The 20,159-nt window shown below is 43.6% G+C and overlaps 1 protein-coding gene and 1 long non-coding RNA gene across 5 annotated transcripts in view; both read right to left on the bottom strand.

Annotated features, from left to right (window-relative positions):
• The window catches only part of LOC128570679 (rho GTPase-activating protein 15-like), a 333,490-nt gene that overhangs the window by 23,858 nt on the left and 289,473 nt on the right, over window positions 1-20,159 (bottom strand). The window lies entirely within an intron of this gene.
• Window positions 398-3,119, bottom strand: LOC128570683 (uncharacterized). The gene is made up of 3 exons (XR_008375603.1): window positions 2,857-3,119; window positions 2,603-2,727; window positions 398-1,863 (listed from the first exon to the last, which is right to left on the bottom strand). It is a non-coding gene; the product is annotated as an uncharacterized LOC128570683 (long non-coding RNA).

Raw genomic sequence — 20,159 nt, 5'->3', positions numbered from 1 at the left:
ACCACGTGAATGGGGGGAAGCATAAGAATGAGTATCCAAAGTCTCAGTGATGGTCAGTGACTTTTAAAGATGCTTTTTAGAAAGAAGAGAGGAGAGAAACTGGAAAGTATACATGTATCAAGTGGTTGCTATGGCGGGAGAGTGTAGATGAGTGGAAACAGATTGATTTGTAAACTAATGTGAGAGGTATTGAGCTTCAAATGACCCTGGAGCCAGATCTATTAGCATGTGATAAGGAGGCCAGCAGCCTTTTCTGATTTTAAATCAGGGTACTTGGGTTTTATAGAGGGGAGGCCAGTGCTTTCTGATCATGAATTGCCTTTTAATTCATTATATATATATATATATATATATATATACCAAGGAATTATATTTGAGGGTGAAATTTCCTTAGCTCCTTCATTTCTCTGGTCTGGAACTTCCCTAGAAGTTTCAAACATTAAGAGCTGAGGTGGTAAATGTAGAGAGAGAGAAAGCAGGTTAGCAATTTAGTAATAAGATAAGATGTTTGATAAGACATATAATAGTATAAATTAGAGGTGGCACCCATACCTGCCTTGGGTAAGGCACCGGACACATACATTGAGGCTGGTAAGTTTGAACCCAGCCTGGCTGGCTAAGGTAACAATGACAACTGTGACAACAAAAACAACAAAAATAGCCAGGCATTGTGGTGGGCACCTGTAGTCCCAGCTACTTGGGAGACTGAGGCAAGAGAATTGCTTCAGCCCAAGATTTTGAGGCTGCTGTGATCTGTTATGCCACAACACTCTACCAAGGGTGACATAGTGAGACTCTGTCTCAAAAAAAAAGAGACTATAAATTAGGATGAGAATGAATAAGCAGAAAAGAACAGATCTAAGCACATTTCCTCATACCCCCATTAAACCAGTCTCCCATTCCTGGGAAAAGGTCAGTTCAATAGAATGGTTTCACTTCATTAATTTGATGAAGAATGTTTATCTTGTTCTTTAAGAGATGTAGATCAGTCTCTGTTTTCCCTGACTGATTTATGCAAAAACAACATTTTCCCCCAAATAACAGCACAAGCTCTTCTTTGTTGAGCTATCAAAGCATCCAGGATGTGGTGATTTTGAATTACAACAGATGCTAGGCTGTTAATCTCTGCTTGAAGTGTTCCCAATGCCCACATGGTGATGTTTAGCTCTTATTCTATTACCATGGAGAGATTTATGACTGCACTTTCAATTCTGTTAAGTTCCAAATGCTGAATAAAGGATCCTGAGCATTGAAAAGAACTTTGAGTTATGATATACAAGGGGATTTTTTATAATGTCACATTTTGTATGTTCATAAGGTACAACCTTATGAGCAACAGAGCCCAAGATTGTAATTTGACTGGAATTTAAAGTGGAATACTTGGTAATAGAGCGTGTCAGATAGCCAAGACTATAGCATCCTAACCATTTGAGTGGGAACCATTTGTATACCTTATTACCACACAAGATAAAAAGACCAGTATTATTTATAGACAGTCAGGTTAGAACCTGTGACCTTCCAGCCTGGGGATTGTCATGTCTTGTCCTCTTCACTGGCATATTCACATATCAGGTTGTTATGTGTCCCTGAGCAAAAGATATCTCCACAGTTTTTACAGACCAGTTGTCTCACCAGCAGGTGAAGTCGTATGTTGCTTCTTCTCTGGCTGTGGATACCACATATTATCATTCATGCTTTTTCCAGATTGGTTCCACCAGGCACTGACATCAGCAGGGATGAAAATGAATTCAGGTTGCTTTGCATGGTCTAGATCTTGGCATAAACAGCAATCAGGTTGATTAGTTAGTGTGGCCAGGGTTTGAAAGACTGGTGCAAAGGGGTGCTGGGTCAGCACTTGACCTGCTGAAAAAATAGTAAGTGTTAGTAAGAGTAAGTCATAGTTTGAAAGAAGAGTCATAGTGTAAGATAAAATGAAAAAAGAGAACGGGATAGATTGAGGCAATCTTCACTCAGCTTCTAATGTGTTATTTCTGAAAGTGGAGGGGGATGTTTAAAGAAAAGAGTGTTTAAAAGTGACTTTTTCTTTTTTTGAGACATAGTCTTACTTTATTCCCCTTGGTAGATTGCCTCGGCATCACAGCTCACAGCACTTCCAACTCCTGGGCTTAGGTGATTCTCTTGCATCAGCCTCCCAAGTGGCTGGGACTAGAGGTGTCTGCGACCACACCCAGCTATTATTTGTTGCAGTTTGGTTGGGGCAGAGCTCAAACCTGCCATCCTCAGTGTATGGGGCTGGTGCACTACCCAAGGAGCCTAACTAATTAGAATATAAGGCAGTTAGCTGTAGCTGCATAACAAATAACCACAGAACACAGGGATATTGAACAATGAATATTTCTTGTGCATCAGCAGGCTTCCTAGGAGATGTGCTCTCATCTGGCCTTGGCTAGGGCAGCTCAGTGTCACAAATCCCTCATCCTACACAGACTAGATGGCTGGACCCCATATGTCTTCCCAGGGATGACAGAAAGTCAAGGTCAGTAGGCCAAATGATACCTTCACAGCAGCTTGCATTTTGGCTGATTTCCTATTGACCAAAGCCAGACACATGCTGAGCTCGGGGTTGGAAGATTACACCCACCTGCTGAGTAGTAGAGCAGTGCAAAGTTGCATGGCTGAGATGGTGGATACCAACAAGGGTGAAGAATCAGGCCATTAATTTCATCATAGTCTGAGTAGTGTGTATGCCCTCTTGTAGTACCCATGCTGTCAACACCAGCATCACATGTGGAAAAGATGGACAACATTGCACATATACAGGCCGAGAGCGAGTGTCAGGGCCGTCCCGGGTGTTTCTCCTCCACTACTGCTCCACCTCCTGCCCTCCTGCTCTACCTGGTGCTGCCTGTAGGTGCTCAGGTCAGGCTGGTCATGGAGGCTCCTGATGCTGGAACTCAGAACGCGCTGCTCAGAACACGGAACGTCAGCGAACACACTGATCCCTTCACCTTGGCAAAGTCTGTAGTCAACACAAACCTCCCAGAGTAGCGGACCCTATTCGAAGGACCTGACTCTGCTGAACTGCCCTCATGGGCAGTTATCTGGACAAATCTGGCCCGCAGCAGCCTGCGCCAGCTCAGGAGGGCGGGGACCCGCAGGAGAGGCCTGACCGCAGCCCACCCGCCCAGCCCTCACCTCCCGCCCAGCCCTCACCTCCCGCCCGGCCCTCACCTCCAGCCCGGGTGGCCCATCCTGTCCGCCATGTTTACCCCTTGCTCCCCACTCCTCTGCTCCCGGCCTCCAGGAGGCCTTGCCACAGGGACAGTGGGATGTCCTCAAGGCACTCCATGATGGTACCTCGAAGATGGGATCCCCTTCGACAGCCCGGGTATTCCCATGTGGGGGTACTTCCCAGGGTGTGCTGGGATGGCTTCCCCAAGAAGAAGACCCGGCTACCTGTTCATCATTTCCGGTGGATGGGCCGCCTGGGGACTGTGAGGATCCCCCATCTTGACAGAAAATGGACTCGTTCTGCAGGACGGGAGCAGGTGATCAGCTCAGCACTGTCCTCACTATCACGCGACGTCTCAGACCCAAGTGCCCTCAAAGACAGGATGGAAAATATAGTGAGGGGGGAAGACCAAATATTTGCTGATGGCCAGAAAAATACAAGAAGTTGCCATGACAGCAGTGGGACTGGACCTTCAGCCCTTGAGCCCCTGGTGGCCAAAGGAGTCCGGGCTCCTTTGCTGCCTAAGCCTGAGCGTCTGAAGAAAGGTCCCGATTCCCAGAGCTCAGAGGACCCCTTGAATAAGAGATCGTGCACATCTTGTGCGAGCACGTACACATGTGGCATCCCTGTCCCCAGGCGCAATGCCATTACCAGCTCCTACAGCTCTACCCGAGGCTTCTCACAGCTCCAGAAGAGAAGCGGCCCCAGTTCCTCACCCTCCTCATCCCGCTCCAAGACACAACTGAGGCCAGCAAAGAAAATAAGAGGAGAAGAGCTGGGTCATCATTTCAGTTCCTCAACTCCACTTGTCCCAGACAAGGAGTCCCGGGGAGAGAAGGCTGCAGAAACGACCACAAACGTCTGCAGTTCCCCATCTACAACTCACAGCTCTAGGCCACGAAAACGGAAGTTTCCGCTGCTGCGCTGTCCGCGAGGGGAACCTCTGACTTTGCCTCCAGCTCCCGACCCTGGCTATTCAGTCACTGCTAAACACCTGGACTTAGAAAAGAAAGCTTCATTCGACTGGCTGAACAAGTTTTTGGCAGACACGACTGAAGACGAGATGATGGAGGTGGACCCACCAGACACTGACACCACCACCGATTCCACAGTCGAGATGATGGAGGTGGACCCGCCAGCAGCCCCCCCTGTCATCGAAGACGTCGAGATGACTGAGGATAGCCCAGAACCTGTAGCTCTTCCAGCGAAGACGTTTACTAAATCCCAAGCCCTATCTGCCCCATCCACCACCGCCAAGCAACGATTTCAGTCTGGAATGCTGAGCATTCTACCCCTCCCACCTTCTGCGGCACCTCCACCTTCTGCGGCACCTCCATCTTCTGCGGCACCTCCATCTTCTGCGGCATCTCCATCTTCTGCGGCACCTCCATCTTCTGCGGCACCTCCATCTTCTGTGGCACCTCCATCTTCTGCGGCACCTCCATCTTCTGCGGCATCTCCATCTTCTGCGGCACCTCCATCTTCTGCGGCACCTGCTGTGTCTTCCTCATCTCCCCTGAGCAGTGTGAGCCGCACCAGGAGCAGCGTGAGGAGCGCCACCACTTACGCTGCACAGCCCTTTCTCTCTGGGGCACTCCCTGCCTCTGCTGACAGGTTTATCCCAGCCCAGATTTCCATCGTCCAGGTTGCCAAGTTTACTCCCAACCATACATCAAGCACAGTCACCACCTCTGGATTCAGCCAGTCCCCTCCCAGTGCTGTTCAGACAGCCAGCAGCAGCAGCTCCGGTGGCTTCCGTACATTGGGCGGCACCCTGACCACCTCACGCCCAGCCCCCACCAGCCAGCCAGCGCTGACCATCAGTTTTGCCTCAAGTGAGAAACCTCCTCTCCCGTCAAATCCAGGAGCCAGTCCCCAGACTGCATATAAGGCCACTGATGGGCCACGACGCCGAGCTCCCAAGCGACGCCTTCCCCCAAGCTGTGGAAACTCTGCAGCCGCGCCACCAGCTAAAAAGCCAAAACTAACCCCAGGCCCTGCTGCCAAAACTAATCCCTGAGAGCCATCTTTGCTGGCAGCTACAAGGTGCAGCCCACTTGGATGTCTGTGCATTTGATAGGATTGGGAAAGACTCCTTATCCCTAAAACATTTCCTTACTTGGCTTAACTATCAGAAGTGGCTCTCTTCCCTGAGTTCCCTTAGGGCAGTGGTTCTCAACCTTCCTAAAGCCGTGGCCCTTTAATACAGTTCTTGGGGGTCACGACGCACAGGTTGAGAACCACTGCCTTAGAGGACTCTTTCTCCATTTCCTGCTGCTTTGTCCCTTGTAGGATATAATCACAGTGTGTGATGCCTTTGCCATTTTCCTCCTTTCTATTCCGAGTCAAGACCTCATCTCCCAAACTCTCTGCCACCTGGCCCCTAAAGGCTTGCTGGCAAAAGACTGTTAGCATGGCAGAGCCAGGGGTGAGCCACTTCCCTCCATGAGGGCAAAGCTCTCATCTTAGAGCAGACAGGAAACCCACGCCTGCTGTCAGCTGCCTCCTACCCCACCTCCCTGGTGGCCTCATGGGGCCGTTGTCTGCCTCTCCAAGATGATATGTAGGAGGCCTTGTCCTGTTACTTGTCTGATGCTCCTGCCTATGTTTGAGGAGAAATTGAATTGTATGAGTGGCGGCATGTTGGGACTTAACTGCTTCAAGTTTTCTAGGGCCCTGCTATCTGAAGGTGGACAGTACAAACACTGTCTGGCTGCAAGTGCTGACCCTCAATTTCAAAAGGTTTTTGCCTTTAAGGGCTGGCAGACCTGGATGGTGGGGGTGGGGAGGCGGGGAGTACATACTTTCCAGTGACAGCTGGGTGCCCGTAAACTTGAAGAAGTTGAGCCTGGCACTCCCAACATGCCAACACTCATACAATTCAATTCTTCCCTGTCCACATTCATAGGCATGAGCGTCACACAAATATCACAGGACAAGGCCACCAACATATAATCTCGGAGAGGCAGACAATGGCCCCATGAGGCCACCAGGGAGGTGGGGCGAGGAGGCAGCAGACAGCGGGCCTGTGTGTCCTGCCTGCTCTTAGAGCTTTGCCTTCCTGGAGGGAAGTAGCTCACGTCTGGCTCTGCCATGCTAACAGTCTTTTGCCACCAAGCTCTTAGGGGCCAAACTGCCAGAGAGGACCGGAGATGAGACATTGATTGAGAAATGGCAGGAGGAAAATGGCAAAGGCAGCACATACTGTGGTCTCCAAGATAAAGCTGAACTTCAAGATCATTTTCAAACAATGAAATCCTACAAGGGATGAGGGAGTATTACCCTCCACTTATGAGACCTCACTGGGGGCTACCTCACCCACACTCTAAGTTACAAAATCTACCTTCCTGAGCCGTACTTTCAGGCTGTATCTTAGTGATTTCCCCTCCGAGAGCCCTGTCCGGTCATTTCCCCTTTCCTGCTTTATACTACAACCAGATGCTTAGGCCCAGGAGCCCCACTGTCATGCCCATCCTCTTTGGGAGAAGAGTGAATATGAGTGTCATGCCAACTTTTCTGAAGATTGTTCTACGATTGGGATTTTGCCCATCACCTGTTAAGAAGACCAACATTTGGGGTCACATACTAATTTAGAGTATAGTTTGTTAACACTATTTTCATGGTTTTAAGGTGTTTACTATATTTCTTTGAAAGCTGAGGATGCTGAGTGATCTTAAGTGAAATGTTAATACCTTTTGTTTGATGTATTAGAATTTAGGGTTATAAAAATCAGAATAGCTGTTCTTAAAACAACAAGAAAAATACCTGTGTTTCTGTCGCCACTTCCAACATACGAATGTTTCCATAGATTGTTTGCTTTATAGCCATCCTGTTTGTGACAGAAGCCCTACTTCCAATTTATCTGTTTCTTATAGAGTGGTTTTGCATATTCCAGTTACCTAGATGCTCTTTGGAGATTTTTGATACCATTTAAGGAAGATGGCTAGATATCTGCTTTTGGAATCAGAAAAAAACAGGAATATTTATTATATTTGTGTATCTGTATGTATTTTTATACTATCTTTGACACCTTACACATTGTTTTCACAATTTACGTTGCCATCACCCTGAAGAAATAAAAGCACTTCCAAAAGGGTTTTTAAAAACAAAATTCTGAGAACAAATTTTAACTTTGTAAGATAGTCAGAAATTGAAACCTCAGTAATAACCATCATTGGGAATATTGATATATTGTTTGACAATGTTGCTTCTTCATTTGCATGGAAGTTGACGGTCAGGTACATAAAGTTAATTTTTACTGTTCAGAATAAGTTATGTGAAAAGATGTCATTTTATTTTCAAATGTATGTATTGTAACCCTCAGTTTCAAGCTGTATAAAAAATTAAATTGGATTGTATTACTGAAAAGTGAATTTTGTAATTCTCCTATGTCAAATTATACCTAATTTGGAAAGAGGGAAGTGGCAACCACTAAAAGATGGGTTCTCTTCTCTAAATGGAGGAAAAGTCTCAGCAGAGCAATAGGATAAAGTGTTATGTTAAGTATAAATATTTAAAAAATGAAAATAAAAATAAAAAAAGGAAAAGATGAATACTTAGATGTTCAGGGGATCCCAGGGCCGCCCTCACTTCAGACCAGCTGGCTATTAATTTAGGGGCTCCCACAACCACCTTTTTGGTTGAAAAGACCAAATGACTCACAGAACTCCGAAAAGTGTTACATTAGTGAGTATAGTTTCTTAGAGTGAAAGGATGCATATTAGAACTGCGGAAGTAAGAGACACCTAGAGCAGAATCTGGAGCAGGTCCAGATGTGCAGTCTCATGTCCTGGGAACACGTTCCCCTCCTAGTATCAACAAGGTGAGGCAGTACACACAGAGTCCCGCCAACCCAGGAAGCTCAGTCGATCCCCAAGTGTTCAGGCTTTTTTGTGAACTTGATCACATTGTGTGTGTGTAGCTGACCATTAGCCTTCAGCCCCTCAGGAGCTCAGAAGTCATATGGCATGTCCCAAAGCACCCAACATACATCACCTTCTTAGACTGTCTCATGGCTAAAGCCCCCAGGCAGATAACGATGTTGTGATGAGGCAGGACACTCCAGGGACCTTGAGATTTCCTCCCAGTAGCTGAAGCCAGAGACCAGACCTCTCTCCAGGTGAAGAGAATTTTTTGCCCCACACTGCCCCGCCTGTATCGGGGAAGACATGTTCACCCTGAGCTTGCTTGCCCTGTGTACCTACCATGACGCTATCCATAAACATCCTGGTTTTCCTCTCCTTCTGGGCACGTGGTGGGGTTATGCTTCCTTCCTTTAGCCCTTTGAAGACAGATGTGCCCTAATGACTTGCCTTAGTAGGGGAAATGTAAGAGGAAATAATGAGAAGGCAAAAACTTCAGAATCAACATAGGTTCACCATGTTCCCTTCCCTGATCTCAGGAGCCTGTGGAAACAGGTTGGGATGAAGGGCCCATGAGTCTGGGACCCTGAGAAACTAGGAAGAAGTATCCCTCACCAACCCTTGATACACTGTCCACATCAGTCAGTGGTAACCGTTTGTTGTGTTAACCACCTAAGATTTGGGGATTTTTATGGTAGCACAGCATATCCTGGTAGCTGGATATTACACTGTGGTGGATCGTGGGCAAGTTATTTATCTTCTTATAAAATTCCTTGGGCCTCAGGTTTCTTCTTATAAAACGCAGACAGTAGTACTTGCCTTTTGAGGCTACGGCAAGAATAAATGTTACACATTATAGTAGTTTGCTAGAGAAGTCATAAGAAAGTACTACGGACCTGGTGGCATGAACAATTATTTTCCTAGAGTTCTGGAGGCTGGAAGTTCAAGATCATGACCGCAGGATTGGCTTCCTCCAAAGCCCTCTCCCTGCCTTATACATGGCTGTCTTCTTCATCCCTCTTCACATAATCATTCCTTTGTGTGTGTCTGTGTGTTCATGTCCTAATCTCCACCGTATTTAAGGACAACCGTCACGTTGGATTAGAGTTCACCCTAATGACCTCATTGTAACTTCAATACCTCCTTAAAGGTCCTTTGTCTACGTACAGTCACAGTTTGACATACTGAGGGTTAGCACGTCAACATATGCTCTTCAGGGGGGCACAATACAGTCCACGTTACAGGTGGAAAACAGTTACAGTAGAACAGTACATGGCACAGTAAATGTTCAAGTCGGTTAGTGACTATTGTGGTTGATACCCTAATCTTTGTTCATACTGTTGAGAAAATATGGAGAAGACTTACTTTTTATGGAAGAAAGTTGCTAAACTGTGTTTGATATTATCACTAGTTAATGAATATATAATACACGAACAGTCATGTAAGCTTAGGCACAAAACATTTTAAAAATACAAACAAGCCACTCTGAAATTGCTATATGCCATACAAGCTGAAATATGATATTCTGGAAAAAATAAAACTAGAGACAGTGAAAAGATTAGTAGTTGCCAGGGGTTGTGGGGAAGGTTGGGAAGAACAGACAGAGCACAAAGAATATTTAGAGCAGTGAAACTACTCGGTATGATACTATAGTGGTGGATACACGACATGTGTCCAAACTCAGAGAATGTACAATATCAAGTTGTTGCCTTGATGTAAGCTATGACTTTGGATAATAAGGGCATATCAATGTACGTTATTCAATTGTTCCAGATGTGCCTTTCCAGTGGGGGATGTTGGTAGTCTGAAGGCTCTGAGCGAGTGGGGACAGGCGCCATATGGAACTCCCTGTTCAATTTTGCTGAGCACCTGACTTTGCCCAGGAAATAGTCCATTAAAATGTAATTAGTATGTTATTAGTAACATACCAAACAGTTACTAATAATTGTAAGGAGAGAAGAATAGTTTGAAGATCGTCTTGGTTACATATTGCGATGATGTTTCGGGGTCTTTGTGGATGTATTTTTGTGTGTGTTCTGTGTGAATCTGAAGTTGGGAAAAATATGTAAGTTAACAAAAGTAACGGATGACTGGCTCTTCTGGGAAGCAATAATCAAAGACATAGGTGGGTGGTCCCCATCCTGTACTTCCGCCTGATGCTCAGGAAAGGTTGGTGAAACCTTCACTGCTTGTTGTTAATCTCTGCCCGGTAACATCTCTAAGAGGTGAACCATGCCAGAAGGGCCTGACTCTTGGAAGGAAGCACCGCACCTTGACTAGTAACACCTGGCTGGATCAAGAACTCCAAACACAACGGTGCCTCTGAGAAACAAAGACTTAGGAAAGACCCTCTGTGTTCAGGCGACCATGGGAAGGGTCACTGGAGGAAGCCCCCACCTGGGCCAGAACTAACAGGGAAGGACTTCCTTAGAAGCCACCAGAGACCATAGGCACGGCACAGTGAGGCCTTTTGAGTCAGGACAGAAGCCCACTGGCCCTTTCCCCCTTCCAGTAATTGCAATATTTTCTAAAACGTGGCCATGCGTTGGGCTTCCACTGGGGAATCTGGTGTCACAGTCAAACACTGCACCTCAGATGTCGTTTAGGCTTTTACCCATAGTTTCCATGTGTACAAAATGGAGGCAACAGCATCTGTCCTTCAGGATCCGTGTACGGATTGCCTGGCATAATGAGGGTGCTTAGCTGATGAATGGATTAAAGTATGTCTTCAAGCAGTGACCACCCATAGGCTGAACTGAAGGGATTTCTGGGTGAGGATGTGTTGAGGATAAAGGGGGGCAAAGAAAGGAAGGATGGACATGCCTTCCATGCAGGAAACAGGGCCTTTTGGACCTCCTGGTTCTCTGTACAAACACCTGTACGAGTTTCAAATAGCACAAGACAAATATAGAAATATACCCAAGGGTGAAAAATAGGCTCTTCAGGTACCAAACAAAGAAGGAATTGAAGGAGCTATGATGGTCCTCTGGTGTGGCAGGCTAGGGGTGTGTTATCCTGGGAGAGCCAACAATGGCTAAGATCATTCAGAGATGAAAGAGGAAACCTGGGGCCTTTGAGGATTTAGTAAATAACTCTTCTTCTTTTATCTACAGTGAATCTTAAAAAAAAAAAAAGCAACATTGCCTAACTCCCACTAAGGCCTTTGAGCATCCCTAAGTAATCTGGGCAGCTGCTGATTTCTATGTTTTCACTAGCAAACTTCAGCCCAGGACTTACTTGATTAACACTAGAATGGGATGTAAAACCCCTCATGTCCCTCTCTGCAATTTCAAATTCTCATGAAATAATCATTCAAGTGTGAGAATCTGTATGCCTATGGTCACTCATAGCAACATTGTTGAGAATGGTGAAAAACGGGAAACACCAACACGTCCGCTAATGGGAAACTGGTTAAATGCATCCTATTGTGCTGTTATTAAGGTATTGCCTGTGAGCTCCAAATTCATGCTTCATTGCCTGCTCTATGACAATGGACCTGGACCTATGAAACAGTTTTCCTTTGCCAGAAGCAGGGATGTCCAGCACTGTCAGCAGAGGGTACTATTCTCCTCCCATTCCAGGGGTGGCTTGCTCACCAAGCTCCTGGAGAGCTCACTGCTTACTCCAGTGCCTGGCCCCAAGCGGTTTTTCTTTCTGCTGCCTGAGGGGCTTCTGCTGTTTCCACCTCTCAACCCTGACCACATTAGGGTAGCCAGGAGCCCCAGATTGCGTGGGCCTGTGTTGCAAGGAATCTCTGCCCTTCTTTGGTGGTCAGGCTAGCCTTTTCTAATCATGTGCCAGGATCTCAGGCTGAACGGAATCTGAATGTCCAGGCTGCCAGGTAAAGATAAACTGCTTCAGCCGCTAAGGACAATCAGGATTCATCAGATGATACTGACAAATCCAACTGCTGACTTTCTATTTTTACTTTAGCTCCAATTTTACTGTGTTCAGACATCTCCTAGGAATCTCATAAAAGGTACATTCTGGTTCAGTAGCTCTGAGGTGGGGCTGAAATTCTGCATTTCTATAAAGTTCTGAGGTGATGTGGAAGCTGCTGGTCCACATACCATCCTTAGAGAAGTGAGGAGTTAGCTTAGCTTTGAGCTCATTTCTGTAATATAATCTTTCCTTTCCTTTTTTTTTCTAACAGAACCTGCTGCTGAAAGCCACCACCTGAGTGCAGAATTCCATCAGGAACAGATGAATGCCAAGTTCCCTTTGTTAGTATATGAGGAAAGAAATCAGAACGCTCTGGATTAACAACCATCCCCAGCTGATGATGACCTTTGCCACTAAGTACACTAAAACAAGAGAAAATTATTTTCAACATCATATACCTAAGCCCTCTTTCCCCTTAACCCACACATGTTCTTCTGAACCACAGATCAGCAGTCATCGAAGTGTATCTGTGAATATGCTCCCATCAGTTTGGGTTTTATCAAAGTATGATCCAGTTTGTTTCTCTGTAAAAGGCAGAGGGGTCAGAAATATTGTCCCATTGGTGTCATATTGACATGAGGTGCAAATGAACGGAATCACTGTTCCTCTGACATGGAATTTGCCTTATTATCTCCCAAAGCCTAGACTCACAATTGATAATACAAATAATTAAAATGTTCACATTCAGATGCAACGCCTTTATCTTTCAATTTTGTATTTGATCCTTAGGAAACAACCAGTAAGTAGCAAATTATCTTCCTCAGTTCTTTTATTTTTAGTATGTTTTTTATATTTTTTTTAAATACTATGAGGTTACAATATGAGGTTACATTGTTCCCATTTCAGGGTAAATTTCCTGAAGAACTTTGTTGAAGAGCCCCTCAAAGGGTGTGTTATACACCCCGACAATGTGAACATTAAGTGAGATCCTGCCTCACGCTCTCCCTCCTTCTGCCAAATGCCCACACCTTGCTTCCCTCTACTTCTGAACTGGACTATATTAGTCTTTTATTAAACTCTACATCATTTACATTTACCTGGATGAAGTTGAAATACATTCTTCTTAGTAAAGTGTTGCAAGAATGGAAAAATAAATATCCAATGTACACCATACATTGCATCCTAGTGTGCCAGTTATTAAGGTCATAAGAAATCAATATATCAACAATTACATGCTCATAAGAACCATTTCTGATATGTAATCTAATCATAAGACTAGTCAGTGCTATGTCAACATTAATCCAAACTTAGCATAAACATAGTAAAGCATTCACCACACAATATGACATTGGGAGGTTCTAAGTACATCACCTTGCCCCACTACAGCCTCAGTACGTGAGCAGGCCCTCATGCAATATCTTTTAGTGATATGGACCAAGACACAGCTCCCCTTCAGGGCTGTTCTGACTACAAGCACTTTTCATGTGTATGCACACGATGTCTGCCTCCTGCTTGCACAAGTCTTTAAAATGGGAGACTCTGTCCTACTCACATGGCAGGCTTCAGCTCAGTGCCTGACAGGAATGCATAGTGGTAAAGACTGTGGAATCCAGCAGCACCTGTGGCTCAAAGGAGTAGGGCACCGGTCCCGTATACCAGATGTGGTGGGTTTAAACACAGCCCCGGCCACAAACTGCAAAAAAAAAAGAATGTGGACTCCATCCAGACTCCCCACCTTCATAGGCCCAGCTCTCACTCTTACTGAGGCATTCATCTTACTGAAACATGGCACTGTAAAGGCATCTATACTTCAGTGGATTGTTATAAAGATTAAATGACCAGATAGAAAATGCTGGCAACTAAGATGTGCTGTATAAGACTCAGACATGATTATCAGCAGATATGTAAAATAATTAGTCTTTCAGAAACAAGAAGAGGATCACATTCATCAGATTATATAATATTCGTTTCTCAGATTATCTTGTGTTTATGGATTTATTGTATTTTCATTATTTACACACACCAATCGATACGTCATGCATGTAAAAAATTCATTCATCAGAACAAGGATTCATCATTCCAGGATTGGTCACTTTCCAAACACTGAAGATGAATCTGGAAAGAAGAGAAAGAAGGTATCCACAAATGAATTTGGTATGACTTCCAGCCTGAAGGAGGAGAAATAAGGACGAAGAATTCTACTGCAGTGCAGAAGAGGCAAACCAAAACATGTGCATGCTGATCATCACCTGTGAGGGCTTCTGTTTGTAACCTGCCCAGCATCTACTCCTATCAGCTGGTATTGGAAGCCTTATTTCATCAGGGAACGTCCGCTATGCTCAGTCCCAACGCTTCACAGGGGCTGACCTCAATTAGATTCATCTGGGCTGGTGACTGGACCTGGCTGATCTGAGAATTCAATCCCTCCACAACAGCATCTGGTTCAAGAGCGTACATGTGCCCAAGACAGGGCAAAGTTTCAATTTGGAGACTTCTATGCACATGTTGAAAGTAAAATCCTTCCATTACTTGATGACATTACAACTGTAAGGCTTTAAATATGCAGTGGAGCCATCCCTGGAGGGAAACTGGCCAAAGAGAAGTCAATACAACAGAACATAAATCAAAGAGATTGGGGTGGAGGAGAGAATAGAGATTGGGTTCTTACATGGTTTACCTTGATCTAGCTATGCCTGATTGACCGGTGGACTTTGTTTCCCCTGAGCCACTGAAGTACTTTGTTTTACTTATTCCAAATGGGTTTCTGCTGTTCTAAACTTGAAGAATGCAAATAAATAAAAAATGAAAAAGTTCTAAATCGCAAACTATTTTATTCAGCCTTGATTAACATTACTCAAAAGTGCTTAAAAACAAAACAAAGCAAAACCCCAAACCACAACACCATCCATCAGTATCGTATTTCAACACGACAGTACAAACAAAACCAGTAGAAGTAGCTCTAAAAGGGCAAAAGCTTTAACGACTTAAGCAACAAAAATGGAGTATAGAATTATAACTCATAACATAAGCTAAAAATCTTTGAGTCCATAGATATTTACTACATAGATAAATTAATAAGTGGGGGAGAAGAGAGAAATCTTTCATTTTCAATAAATGGTGTAGATATTGTACCCTAATACTCGGGACCACAACGCCCCATTTCATAAGTGTGGGCTTGACATACTGACTTCCTTCCAATGAGCACATGATGGAAGAGGGAACAAAGAATAGCTTGACATTGGAGAAATCACACAAACACTATGGCAGCCAGATGAGCAAGGTCCATGTCAAGAGTCATAGATCATGTTGACAGTATGTATCCTGATACAATGTGATGAAAGTGGCACTTTCTATCTGTGATCTTCCTCCCACAAATGGATACTTAATGATGTTATCAATATTGGTTTGTTAATTAAAACAAATGTACCATAAAAGTTGTTAATGTAAGGATTATATGACATCTGTGCAGGGGGTATTTGAAAACTCTACATTATCTGCTGAACTGCTCTGTAAATATCAAACTGTTCTAAAAGGAAAAGTCTGTTAATACTGTAATTCCATGTACAATACCATCAAAAATACTAAATACGTAGGATGAAGTTTGAAAAAAGTTGTGTAAGACCTGGACACTGATAAGATATTACTTATTAACACTTGCAAAAAGTGAAAAATTTAACGTAATTTTTACAAACAATAAATAGACACACTGAGACAAAAACAAAACCAATGATTTCTGCTTCATTTAGGCAGTTTGCAAGTAAGTCATGTCCAAAGACATCAGAATTGCATTTCAAGCATCCAAATGAAATAGTGGGACGTAGAGAGAATATTGATCTATGTATGGTTAACTTGTGTTCATTCACAGTTCATTGAATAAATTTTTTTTTTTTTGCAGTTTTTGGCCGGGGCTGGGTTTGAACCCACCACCTTGGGCATATGGGGCCGGTGCCCTACCCCTTTGAGGTACAGGCACCACCCTCTTTTTATTAATTTTAATTAAAATCATAACTATACATTTATGTCATGATTTGATATACAATGTGGAATGCTTAAATTAAACTGATTAAGATCACCATTACCTCATTTACTTGTTTTTTTTTTGTTTGTTTGTTTGTTTATTTATTTGTTGGGGGGGAGTTAAGACATTTAAAATACACTCTTAGTTAATTTGAAATATACCCTTGCATTGTGCACATTAGGTGAGATCCCACCAAATGCCCTCCCTCCTCTGGCCAATTGCCCTCCCTCCTTCCCCTCCCTTATCCCTCCTCTCTCCTCCCCTTCACTAGACTATATTTGTCTTTTATCACACATATGAGTCTGTAAGTGTTTATACATTGGTTTCATAATAGTACTGAGTACACTGGACACATTTTTTTCCATTCTGGAGATACTTTACTAAGACGAATGTGTTACACTTCCATCCAGGTAAACAAAAAATGTAAACTCTCCATCTTTTTATGGATGAATAGTATTCCATAGTATAAATATACCACAATTTGTTCATCCACATGTGGGTTGATGAGCATTTGGGTTGCTTTCATCACTTGGCAATTAAGAATTGGGCTGGAATAAACATTCTGGTGCAAATATCTTTGTGGTAAAATGATTTCTGTTTCAGGGATCGTCAAACTTTTTAAAGAGGGGACCAGTTCACTGTCCCTTTCAACCACAATCTACACTTTAGAGACTATCCACTTACAAATACTAGTCACCACAAGATATCTGCATTTACAAAAACAAAACACATGCCTATATAAAAACAACCACTAGACCAGTGATTGTCAACCTGTTGACCATGGCACACAGGTGTGCCGTGAGAGGATCTGGATCTTAGGTGTGCCATGATAGTTTTTAAATTTCATTATTTTCAAAAGAAGTTCAAAGCACAATTTTTTTTTACTCTTTTTTTGATCAACATAATTTACGTGTGCCACAAAAGTTTAAATATAGATTCATGTGCACCACGAGATAAAGAAGGTTGAAAAACACTGCTCTAAACAAATATCCACTTCTGCCCTCACAGAACTGATTCCAGAGCCCACTATTCACACTGCCCCCTTTTCATCAAGAAATGTTTAAGACAGTCAATGACTGGGATTCGTGGACCACAACAGAGAGAAAAGGACAGCAAACTCCAGTTAGAACAATACATCCCTCTATCTTCTTAATTAACTGAGACTGTAACAATGACTCAAAAGATAGACATTCTACCCTTCCATCAAGATAAAAATGTATAAAGTTATTTAATTCACCTAATAATAAATATATCAAATTTTATTTAACACTTGAGGTCCCTACACTATTACACATCTTGCACCTTTCATAAACCATATACAAAAACGTACAACACTCACCAGACACACCTAATAAATATACTCAAAAACTACATCTCCCCAACACCTGCCATAGTCATAGACACCCCTTCATTTCTACCAAATATGTCTTCTTAACCATTTTATAATGCCTGCTATGACTATTAGTCTTAATATTCAGATTAGCCACTTGGCCTGTACAAAAGACTCAAATACTACTTCTCAAGCTAGAAACACTATTAACACAAAATGAAGACCAGTTTAAAAAACTTAAAAGTTCAAAGTACACTAAACAACACCTTACTAAGTTATAACCATAAATGACAAAATTTCAAAGATACATATTATTTTCTCTAATGATGCCCAGTCAATTAAAAAATACAAACTATTAATAATATAATCCAAAACATCACTCAAAAGAAAAAATTCTTTAACACTAAAATACAAACACGATGGTCCTAACACAATAACCACGTTGGGAAGGGGGCTCCTCCTGTTACTCTATTACTAGAGTAACAGGAGGGGGCTCCTCCTATTACTATCTATATTACTATGTACAAAACATGCCTGCCCTCCTGTCTCTTTGCTCATTGTATTAATTTCCAACTAAAATACCTTATGATCAAAAAATTAATACTTGAAATCATAGCCATTGTTCCCATGTCAAAAAATCCCCAAAATCCATACATACAAACCCAGAAACAAAACTAAAAAGTGATAATGGATGCGATTATCCTAAACAACCACTACCTACTAGACACTACTAGACAAGCCCTGATGAAATCAGATAAGCCTACATGCCATTATCTAAAAATGATGTGTTCACTTCCAAACTCTACTATCATAGAGTTGGTAGACCCCATAATACCAAAGACAAAGGACACTCTATACATGCAATAAAATATTAACTATAAATTTAGTCTAAATAAAAATACTTTAAAAATATAACCACTTTAAAAACACAACAAAAACATTTTTTTTCCATTTTTTTCTTTTCTTTTTCTTTTTCTTTCTTTCTTTTTTTTTTTTTTTTTGGCCAGGGCCCGGTTTGAACCCACCACCTCTGGTATATGGGGCCGGTACCCTGCTCCTTTGAGCCACAGGCACCACCCAAAACAACAAAAACAATTTTTTTAGCCTTAGAATCTATAGACAAAGAGATCTACTTAATATATACTATGCTAGTTAATAACATTACTTCTACTTTTACTATATATAAAAAAAAGTAACTTCCAAACACCCTCCCCAGAAGAACAGCTCTTTAAAAAGACATCCTTGCTGTTTGAAATTACTGACTTTTCTATAAATAAAAATAAAATATTTTATCTCTTATCCACTCTTCCATTATTTAATTTAAATGACAGACTCATTAGTCCAACAACAGCCACACTCACACACAGGAGCAAATGACAAAGCAACAGTTGTAAAGCAAGTGGCACTGACAAGCCTGAGAAGCAGGTGTACACAGACTGCTGGGACTTGCACCTCCCTGAGCAGCCGCAGGTGATGAAGCCAAGTGAGCCCCAGGATTGAACTGTCAGATAGGAACTGGATATTTCCCGATTTGGGAGTCAACGGCCGCCACCTAGGACAATGTCTCTGCTTTGGGTCCAACACCTGATAGTACTTTATGCAGTGGCAAATCTGACATAGCAAATGAAAGGCAGGATAAAGAACACGTTGTGCTGCTATTTTGAGTTCCTTCCCTATAAGTATAAAATAATTGGAAGTAAAAGACTTTTTTTTGAGACAGAGTCTTATTTTGTGACCCTGGGTAGAGTGCTCTGGTGTCATGGCTCACAGCAATCTCAAACTCGGGCTCAAGCGATCCTCCTGCCATAGACTCCACCCCAGTAGCTGGGACTACCAGCATCTGTCACCAGCACCAGTAAGTAACAACTTTTACAAACAATCTTGTCAACACCCTGTCAGTAAAGCAGAGATGACATCAAACTTGGTTGCAAAGGCCAAGCCCGACCCAAATCCAGGTCACCACAGCTGGGGAACCAACAGTCTGATGTCACTTCAGTGTGGAAAAGCCACTAAGTGGATGTCACACCAGCGGCCACTGCAACCCATGTGTGGAGGACCTCAGTGTGGTGGACAGAGTGGTCTCCGTTTCCATTTTCCATACGGACACCCCCTCCTGGATCTCTAACCCTAACCCTCACCCTACGCCCCGAAACTTTATCTTGCAGGCCTCTCTGACCATAATTACCACCCAAACAGGACCCTAACTTTAGCCACACCTAGGGACCCAAACCCTCTATCCCACAGGTTCATCTGAACCAAATTATCATCCAAAACGGAGCCCTGACCTGAGGGGCCTGAACTCTCTTCATGCCGCAGGCCCCCCAGACATCAACCATGAGCCAAAGTCAGGAACGAACCCAGCCCTCACTCCAGGGGACAGAACGCTCTTCATCCTGCAGCCACCATCCCCATCACCCATCACGCCAAGCCGAGCCCGAGCCAGCGCGAACCCCAATGGCCTCTGCGCCCGGTGTGTGAGGACCTCGGACACAGCGCACTCTCCATTTTCAACACAGAACCTCCCCCTCCCGGTTCTCTGAACACCAGCTGCCCCTGGGCAGGCAGGGCTGGGACAGGAAGGTCACACTCACGGTTGGAATCGCAGAACCCCGGTGTCCTGAGGGCGTCGCGCTGAAGTGGTCACCCGGCCTGGTCCCCTCGCAAAGGGCGGCGCTGAGGAGCTGTGCGTTCTATCACAGCCACAACGCCCAGGAGCAGTCGCCGGCCACAGTCGCCGTAAACTCGCTCCTGTAATTATTATGTCAAGAAATGGACTACACGAGATGAGATGGCATGTAGCGAAGATCTTTATTTAGGGGTTTGATTTTATACCTTTATAGTCATGTACACACTTGATCTATTATCTATTAGTTT

The sequence above is a fragment of the Nycticebus coucang genome, chromosome 18, assembly GCF_027406575.1.
Source record: "Nycticebus coucang isolate mNycCou1 chromosome 18, mNycCou1.pri, whole genome shotgun sequence".
Taxonomy (NCBI): Eukaryota; Metazoa; Chordata; class Mammalia; order Primates; family Lorisidae; genus Nycticebus; species Nycticebus coucang.
Note: the sequence above shows the minus strand (reverse complement) of the source record. Positions and strands in the feature narration are given on the sequence as shown.